At 40.1% G+C, this 9916-nt stretch overlaps 1 protein-coding gene across 1 annotated transcript in view; it reads left to right on the top strand.

The window, feature by feature from the left end:
- The first annotated feature begins 59 nt into the window (after nt 1-59).
- The window catches only part of clmpb (CXADR like membrane protein b), a 238535-nt gene continuing 228678 nt past the window's right edge, over nt 60-9916 (top strand). Inside the window, exon 1 of the mRNA XM_034700568.1 lies at nt 60-334. The gene's annotated coding sequence lies outside the window, so the exon portion shown is untranslated. The remainder of the gene's footprint in view (nt 335-9916) is intronic.

The following is a 9916-nucleotide window of genomic DNA, read 5'->3' as shown; positions in this document are numbered from 1 at the left end:
GTTTAAAATGGCAGTTAAATTGACCAATCACATCTCCCCTGTAAGTGGGTGGGCTTTGTTAACAATAACTGTCAAGTCTCACCTGCAACAGGGCGCACCAACAGTGTTTAGGCTCTGGGCTATATGAGTTGCAAAGTATTAAACTGCATGAGAGAAGTTGCTTCTAATGAAGAAGGCTTCTCTGCAAGTGAGTTATTCCTGGAGAAGCGTTTTTGGATTCACTTTCAGTGAAGAGTTGGAGTTTATCGGCCACTGCTGAGCTCAATTGGTGCAGAAAGCAAAGACTTTTAAGAGACACTCCAACATCTGCGCATGGCAAGTTGAACCATCAAACGTAAGTCATGCAAAATCTATTTGGGCCGCCGTGCCAACTCATTGTATTCTGGCCGCCGCTGCCACTGTTTCGTTTAAAAAGGAATTTGAAGTTACCAGAGAGGTACCTGTCTGCAGACGCAGCAGAGATTAGTAAGCGCATGCGCAATTGTACCTAAATAAGAACGTGAGCAGCTGACTTGTAACGATTTCAGTGTTGAAACTTGTTTCCACAAGATTCATACACTCTACGTCTACATTTATGAATCATACATCGAATTGATCAATACATTTGGAAGGATCTCTTGATTTTCTGAAAACAGCTGAGATCATATTGCCTGAGGTCCAACTGCGCGTGCCCTCAGAGGTCCAGCTGCATCAATCCTGCATTATAGCCATTTTTACAATTAGACTGTTGCACACATTTGATAATAGACTGTTATGCTAATGTAATATTATTTCCAAACGAGAGGCCTTTTGCTTAGTGGTGATGATGGGTCCAAAATGCCTTGATATCACTGTCACATTGGAGTGTGTTTCCTCGGCATGATCCATAAAGTTTGTTAGTCTTGTGTGGTAAGAAAGGGAGGATCTGTCATGCAGTGTGTCTCCTGGTTGCTGTCAACATATAATTCTGATGAAGTGTACACACAGTCTCTATGATAGTATGATTGCAAGGATTTGCAGTTTGCTGAAGAGATCACAAATCGGCTGTTTTTTTGTTTGTTTGTTTGTCTGTGTGTTTTGGTGACAACTCAAGCTCTTTGTGCTGTTTTCTTGAACTGCTAAGGCTGGACTTAGTGTGTTTAAGATGCTTCAGAGCCAAAACTGTCAAACTTAACTTTTGTGTCACAGTAATCTGAGCTAGTAGTCACAGTTGGAAAACATGTCGGTTACAATAGTAGATATTGGTCAATATAGCAAGTAAGACCTAAAGTGACTAAGTGAATGACATAATATCCTAATATTGAATATTGGAACAATGATTACTTCCTATTTATTACATTATTTTTAATTTCCCAATGGAGATTATGCAATTACTTTATTGTTAGCTACTTTTCAGTTGAAACAGTGATTTAAGATTGTAAAGTTCCACCCCTGGCAATCCCCTCTGGATCCGCCCCTGTTCTGCTGAGTTTACTGGGATGGTGGTTGTGACAATGGATTGGTTTACAAATACATTTAAGATACTGATGAGTTAAAGTCCTGTTAGACCACAAAGTCATATGAATATGTGACTGAAGTTAAATCTCCTCTGTAATGTCACAAACAACTTGTAATGTAACTCGGGAAAATGCCCCATGCTTGGTCTGTGTATTAGCATTAACTTCTGGTTGCACATGAGTGTAGCTGCTGGGGAAAAAGATCAACACTGGTATCATCACTATGTTATGCTGTCTTGCTGCATTGCTGACTGATACAAAAAGGCCTTTGTGTTAACATCAAAATGTATATCTTTTATTTAAATTAGTTAATTCAGAACTGTAGCTTACTAACTAAAAAAGAGACATTCTGTCATTGAAGAATAATTAGTGTTCTTTAATTTAGAGACAGTTTCCCTCGTTACCATGAGACTGTGTTGCATGCCTTTGTTAATAGTTGGCAGACTGCTGTTAATTCACCTCCCGCTCTGATATTTTCTTAAGCAGTCAGCAGATTCACATCATTGCATTTACAAGCAGCCCTTTAATCCATTAATAGGACCATTGCAGTCTTACTCCAAATTAAATGCACACACATAAACACCTTAGTTGTCTCAAGCACTGGCTTCATTCCTATAGTACTGAAAGTGATTTGAATTCCTCCATGCAACGAGTCAATACAATGCAAGGGCAATTACTCTTTCGCTGGATTAATCCACTTGCAGGCTGCCTGGAAACGTAGCTTTCTTGAAGTCCCACATCAGAAACAATTCACTGATTTGTGAACACTGTGTGGCTCAGAAGGGGGGGGAAAAGTAAGCATTTCACTGCAACACATCAAACTCACACCGACACAGACAAAAGGACCGTCTGAGCCTACATGAGGTTACCTCAAAGCAAGTGCTATAACCAGCCTGGTCTTGATATTGAGAATCCATCTGCCACCGACATGATTTCCCTGGAAAGGCTTCGCATACTGAATTAAAAAATGCTTGTGTTTTGCAAACATTATACAAATAGCACCATTTGTGATGGATTTGACTAATCATGGAGATCCAACTCATTACTAAACAGATCTAGGCCAGGCATTTGCTTACAGTATCGCTTTAAACACTCTCCTTGGAACTAGTTATTGGAAGGCACTAATCATTCATTGCTGCCTGTCCTGACAGAGTAAAAAGCCTGCTGCACTCCCCCCAGGCCTCACCTCTTCCAAGAGATACAGTATTGTTCCAAAATGACACCTAAATGACTGCATCCTTTTAAATGAGCAGCTACAGCAGGCTACTCTGTCATGAATTACCTTGGCAGATAATTGCATTCGGAATCCAATTTAACAAAGGCACAAATTTGGAGGGGATGGCAGACTAAGCGTTTGGTGTGCCGACATGCTTTATTACAAAATGGTCCAGCTGCAGGTATTTACATGGTGTGAGAGAAAAAGTAGTAGGAGGTAGCGTGAGCAGGATTCACAACACGTGTAGTAATTAAAATCCATCCAACAAAACAATCATCTTTGGTTGAGGTCATCGTGTTGTTGTGAGGTAGCCAATATTGACATTCAGACTAAATTTATCCTGTTCTCGCTCTGCTTAGACAGTCTGATTGGATTGTCAGTCAAACTTGTTTATGGTCTCCAAACTGTAAACCATATGGTCTCATAGCAAGCTGAAAAGTGAGTTGAGTGACATGTTGAAGAAAAACTCCACACTGCTGCTTCCTTGATGCAATTGCCTATGAAACGCCGCCTTTATAGTTGTTTGTTTATTAGGGACAGCTGTTTCAGCAGGAAACTCATTCAACCAACATCTGTCTTTTAGAGAGAGATGCAATCATGAAAGGATTTGTAAAGTCGGAATAAAACATTACTTCCAGTATCTGCAAATGGGGTTAAATAGACCCAATTTTTTTTAGAAAAGCCTCTGTATTAAAGGTATTGTATTTTAATAAGATATATAATCTTCATCCCACCTGTACATGGCTTTGACTGAATCAGTCTTCATCAGGCATGTTTGCAGTGTTTGAGAGCTGAATTATCTAAATCAAATTACATGTTTCTGTCTGTGCATCAGAGATCCAGTCCTGAAAGCAGTGCACAAGTAAAGTAAAATGAGATGTTAATGATATACAAAGACAAAGAATACTCCCTGCCAGAGATATTTGATGTAATAAAAAATAAATCATTGCAATGTTAGATTTGATAAACGAACTCTGTCAACTGACACCAGTAAGAGACACCATCAGATTTGTCTTAAGAACATTACATCGAGGTACAAAGAAACATAAATATTTTTTTTGAGGTAACTTGTTAGTATAAACATAACCTGCAAAAGACTTCTCCACTGCATGCACTTATATGTCTCCACATAGCTCTGCTAATGGATGTTTAGTTGAAGTCGTATTCAAGTGCTGCTCCTTGCTTGCTCCTGGGGGGTAAATAAAGCTAAAAAATCTCGTGGCCTTGTGAGGGCACTGAAAATCGACCCATGTGGCACAATGTTTTTTTCCAGCTCAAGAATGTGGATTTAAAGTTGGTTAAGATAAATAAATCTCCCCCCCTGATTACAAGGCGACTGCAGAGTCAATCCCACAGAGCATCTTAAATGAATTATTGATCCTATGACCTTTCCCTGTGTTAAGGTTTGCTCTTGTTTGTTGCTGTGCTGTTTACTGGACTCACACTGCGGGCAGTTTGAATTGATCAAATGTTTGCTTTCCATATTAGGCTGCTAATTATTCTGGGTGTATATGCTCAGTATTATAACAGGTGAAGCATGGCGCTCTGGGCATGTATCATTAAACATGCCTCACTACACACAGGGATGTGTTACTGAGGAAAACTGCACTCTTACTTTTTGATTTATTGTCAAATTGATTGAAAGGATGTTTTCAGCTACATAATTGCACGGCGTCCTTGACATGCAGAGCCAAAGAAAGGCAAACAAAGTCAGCATACAATCTTTTAGAGTTCTTTGGTGGATGTAAAAAAAAGAAAAATGTGTTACAGATTTTCGACTTAATTATATTCTCCATCATTTGCTTGTGTTTGGCAAGGCTTGTTGACAGAGAATCGTCTGGATGAGGTCCTATTGTGCCGATCTAACGGACAGAAATGTCAACCAGTTAATCTTCTGCCAGTAATGATATGATAGATGTGTCTTCTTTACAGAGACCTGCTTTAATTTAATCTCTGGCATGTTGACATTTTGCAAATGTAGACAGGCTGAAGTATATAAATTGTCAGAGGGCGGTATAAGAAAAGACGCTCGGCCAATTGTAAAGCAAATTGAGCGTGTGCACTGAACAATCATCATTTTCCTAATTAAGGTTTGGTTTGCACTTCAGTGGTGAGGACTCTCTCTAACGGTTGGAGCTCTTAAATTGCTTTTCATTTGGAGTGAATTCAAAACAAATGGAACAGCCTGCAGCAGACGTGACATTTGGAGTGCAAGCCTCTCTTCTGTTGCAAGTCCATTTGTCAGACTCATCTCTTTGAGTTGGAAGCATTCAAGGAAATGTTAGCGTGTATGAATATTAATAGCACATGGACACAGGACACAGGGAGAGCTTCTTAGAGAATAACATGAGCAGTTGTTTGGGCAGCTTGAGACTTGGCTGTTTGAAACCAAAGCTTGTCTTGAGAATTCCTGTAAAAACGATGAAGCATTGTTTATTGCAGTTTGATGAAAGGCAGCTATGACCTTTATTTCAGTTAATCCACTAAATAAAATAATTCTTCCCCAAAGCTAGAATACGAAAAACAAGACCTTGGTCTCTGATGTTATCAAGAGAGTGAGAGTTGCTACGATGATAAAGAATAAAGGGGTGAGCTTTTGTTCCCTGTTGATCAGCTTGGGTGAGGGCTGTTTGCACAAATATTGACTCAACTCCGACGGTTTAATCCATTGATAAACTTTTTTCAAGTAGCTTACTTCTCCTGAGCTAACAAATTCTCATGCTCTCGTATGTTTCAGAGTTGATACACTCTTTGCAATAACCACATCACATTCAATGGGAGATTTGGCAGTAGATGTAGGCCAAGGAAACTCATAGTCAAAGTTTATTCAAAGTTTATTTTTCTCAAGAGGCATTAAAGAACACTGAAGAAATGTAGTTATGTGCATGAAAGTAAAAACATAATTTGTCATGACAAAAGCAGAAGACAAGAAGTCAAACAACAACTTGCTTTTCTCTTGGATATCAACAAAGTGATCTCCATGATAGAAGTATAAATCTTCAAGGCAGCTGACGTGATGTTAAGCTCGACATGGTCAGCTGTTGAGCTCTGCACGGCTTCATGTGTGTAAAGAAGAGGTGGGTGGGTGATGGACGGACTCAGAGTGCAACATGTCGCAGACACTCTTGCAGCCTTAGATGACTGGCAGTAGGCAGATGGCTTCCTTCATGCAGAGCTACAAGAGAAGGGTTAAGGGAAGGAGACAGAAGAGAGGCGCCCACACACCACCCTTCAACCCCTAACAAGGCTCACCCAACCCCCACCCACTGCTTGGCCGAACAAGCGCCCCACATGGTGCCCATTGCACAGCTGCTGGCACTGACGTGACTCACGATGCCATGTTTCTGCCTGCTGGATGGAGACAACAGAGGGGGGCTTAAGTGTGTGCGTCCACGCCGAGAGCGTGTCAGACAGACTGTTTGTGTGTCTATGCAGAATCAGGGGCACATGGGGAGTGTAAAATGGGTCAGGGATAAGAGTGGCCAACGCTTCACAGTGGGCCAGGACGGAAATGGGGGACTGGCAAGAAACCTTCTGCCCCCACAATTCACCCTGGAGCGTGAGGTCCAGCGGAGGGTGTAATAATGCCTTAATTGTGCCACGGATGGGAGTTATTGAGTTATTCACACAAGCGAGTAAGAAGGAGGGGGTAGGGCCCAGGGGTTGAGTCCGAGCCTGTAGTCAAAGAGGGAATGGAGAAAGGACAGAAAACAATGAGTCATTTCTTTAATGAGCTGAACATTCCCTCTGAGTGTCTCTTGGTCAGTCACATGTAAACCATTCACATTACAAAACAACCTCTTTGATGAAGTTATCTGAGCACAAAGTTAGTAATTAGACACAGAGCAGAAACTTAAAATGCCTTATGCAAGATGCCAGTGAGTGTTAATACTGAGTATTTTTATTTCATTTATGATAATTATCTCTTTATCTGAAGCTGACATTTGCATTTGTAGAGAATACAGACCGTCTAAACAGCACAAAAAGACATCAGGGACCAAGTGAAAATGGCAGATTGGAGACTTTGGCAGAGATCAAACATTTAGGATCAGATATCAAAGACTTTCAGATATTCTGTTTAGAAAGCTTAAACTCTGCTCATTTATGTGAGGACGTCACTCAGGGATTATGGTTCCATACTGCCCCCCTGTGTTCACAACATATAACAACATTTTCTGTCAACACACAGAGAGAGTCTCTGGTTGATTTTCTGAATATTGATCTAAGTATTCTCTACAAAGCTCGACACAATTATATAAATGTTTCAAGTTAAACTTGGAGTGACTATCTCTGCAGAAAATGTGTACGATTATATTTCAAATAAAATCCCAAGTATGTTTCTCGTCATAGTCCATACAATGAGAATATGTTGCGACTGTCCTCAGGATGTGTGAGCGACCTTATTTGCATAATGAAGAAATTCTGAACTCATCTACATGTTTGCTGAAGATTTTTTTTTAACTCTGGAGTTAAATGTCAAGCATAATCACGGTGCAGAATTAAGTGATTGAAGAACAACTCCGTCTGTGATAATAATTAGCAGTCTATGGATGGGAGAGAGAGCTGGAATGGGAGTCAGTCAAATAGGATTCAGGTGCCTTGAACTACTTCATCCACATGGAGCAATTTTCTCCCAAGAAGCCACTTAATTAATTACCTCTCTTTTAATCAGACTTTGATGCTGTAAGTGCATCATTCAATACCACCCATCAGTCTTATTCACCATGTCAAAGACATATCTAGTTTAGATCTAAGCGTCACTGTTGCCCAAAAGTTACTTATCCGTGTGATGTTTCATAACGGGCTCCCTATGATTAACATTAATAGAGCCTAAATGTTAAAAAATTCTAATTACCCAGAATCCCATGTGGAGAACAGTTGGGGTGCGATGAAGTGATGAACCCTTTTGAAAGCCAAGTGGCGCAGTAAGAACAAGAAGGATCAACTCTTTTGACTGAAAGGGGCGGGAGATGACGGATAGAGTGGGCATTTATTTAAATGAGAAATAATTGAAATGTCATCAATGGATGATCAGGAGGCCTGGGTTAAACAGCATGAAGCAGACCTTTAGTTATTTAAATGAACTGTGCTCAAAGCAAATGGCACAAACTGCAAAGCTCCAAAAAGAAACGTTCGGCTACACTTCAAAAAGTGAGTCACGATACCATATTCTTCCAAGAATAAGCTTATTATCACATAGGCATGTCTGTGATCTTATGTTAAAATAACAGGTAAAAGCAACTAGCTTTAAATCTTACATTAAAGACAGAAAACTTACAGCAAAATCTGTAATAGAAGTCACATCGGCAAGATGTGGTCAGTTTTTGAGGGGCTCCCAGATGCAAAAAGGTTAAAGTGTTCCTGCGTGACAATAAATTACATCCAGCAATGTACAGTTTTTATGCAGATGTGTAGCTCCTTAAAGTATCATCTGTAAACGGCATTGTGCCAGCTACCCATACAGTAGTTGATCCCATTAGTGGATTGCGTTGATAATCGTGAGGTATTGACAGACCGTCAAGACTTCCACAACCCTCCCCCTGGTCACTTCAGTCTTAAATTGAAGAGTGTTTTTAATCAAACCAGCCGTACTTAATAGGAAACCACTATTTTCTTTAAATGTATGATTTTTACCTAAATATGAAGAAAAGTGTTACAAAGTGGTGCTGCTGGACAAGTATCCAGGGACAAAATGGAATACCCTTCTTCTACTGTTATATTGGTCACACTTCTTTTTTAATAGCGGCCAAAATGTTATGGTAAGTTCTGTTTTCCAAAGTACGACATCAGCAGTGTTACTTTGTATGGTAATCAATGATATCTTAAGAAAACTTAGCGAAAAGATAAGAAAAGACAATGAGCCGAGCTATAGATTCCACTTCTCCATGGAATGTGTTCTCCAAAATACTATATGATGTAAAGGGACCGAGGTACGATGTTGTTAACATCACAAGCAAAAAAACCTGGACTCTGTTTCCACTTCCACTTTCCTCTTTTGTAGTTTTAAATATATGCAGAATATCTGCAGTATAACATCCTCCTACACAATGTGAGAGGAGAGAATTAAATTTTCAGTTTGACTTTGTCTCTAAACTAGACCTCTGATGCTAGCTGAGGCAGGTTCCAGAGAGCATTCACAAATGCAATGCAAGAGCATTAAAAATGTTAAGAAATGATGATGATGCATTAGGGTTGAATAACAACAGCTTCATATAATTTCAAGAGAAATGATTAATACAAAGTGATGATTTTGAACTGGTGATGTATGAGCTGCGGAAGTTGATCTGATCCCAATCATCACATTCGATGAAGCTGCGCAAAATCATTGTGTATGCTGATATTGTGCACAACGTTATATATTTCTCCTCCCTCAGCTCACAGACGCCGCCATGATTAGAAAGGAAATCTTTCAACTTTGAAGTGAATAAAGTTTTCTGTTGCTTTGATGGACTTTCAAATCATTGGTTGCTTTTGCCTCACTGCCAATCTCAACATTACTACCTCCCTGACCTTTCAGAATTGAATTTGTTTTGTAGCCTTGTTGACAAGTAGTTCTATAGACCTGCAAGAAAGAATGCCAGAGTTATGTCACTAGAAGCAAGGCTGAATTCCTTATCTAACCCACACACACACACACACACACACACACACACACACACACACACACACACACACACACACACACACACACACACACACACACACACAAAAGAATAAAAATGAAGCTGGAGCCAGTAAACTCAAAAGCTGTTGTATTTATTGTTAGGTAAGTACAGCGGGCAAATTGGATCCTGATCAAGTGCAGCATTATTGATTGGATTTCTGCGTGGGCCAAGATCCTGACTTTATTTGCACATTGACATGGTGAGCAATATCATGGCGAGCATTCCATTACGCAAACAAACACATGTACACACACATGCTACCCTGAGGCAATCCACAGCTATATTTCAGATGTAAGATGTGGAATTTGAGGGAGAAAATCCAATATCTGCAGTTGAGGGGACAGTATCAGATCTGAAGAGCATCCACTAATTCAAACCGGAGTGCGGTGGGTGTGAGGCGAAGGCGAGCTGTCTGAGAGCGATACCTGTCGAGCCTAAAGGCCTAAAACTCAATACTGCCAGAGGAGAGGTTCTTTTCGAGTCTGGAATGAATTAAGAGCTACTGGAGAGCTTGAAAAGGAGGCAGAAAATGGAGCCTGGCTGTATCTAACCTAGAAGTC

Source organism: Notolabrus celidotus, chromosome 14, assembly GCF_009762535.1.
Source record: "Notolabrus celidotus isolate fNotCel1 chromosome 14, fNotCel1.pri, whole genome shotgun sequence".
Lineage (NCBI taxonomy): Eukaryota > Metazoa > Chordata > Actinopteri > Labriformes > Labridae > Notolabrus > Notolabrus celidotus.
The sequence above is the reverse complement of the archived record's forward strand: the minus strand, read 5'-3'. Positions and strand labels throughout refer to the sequence as shown.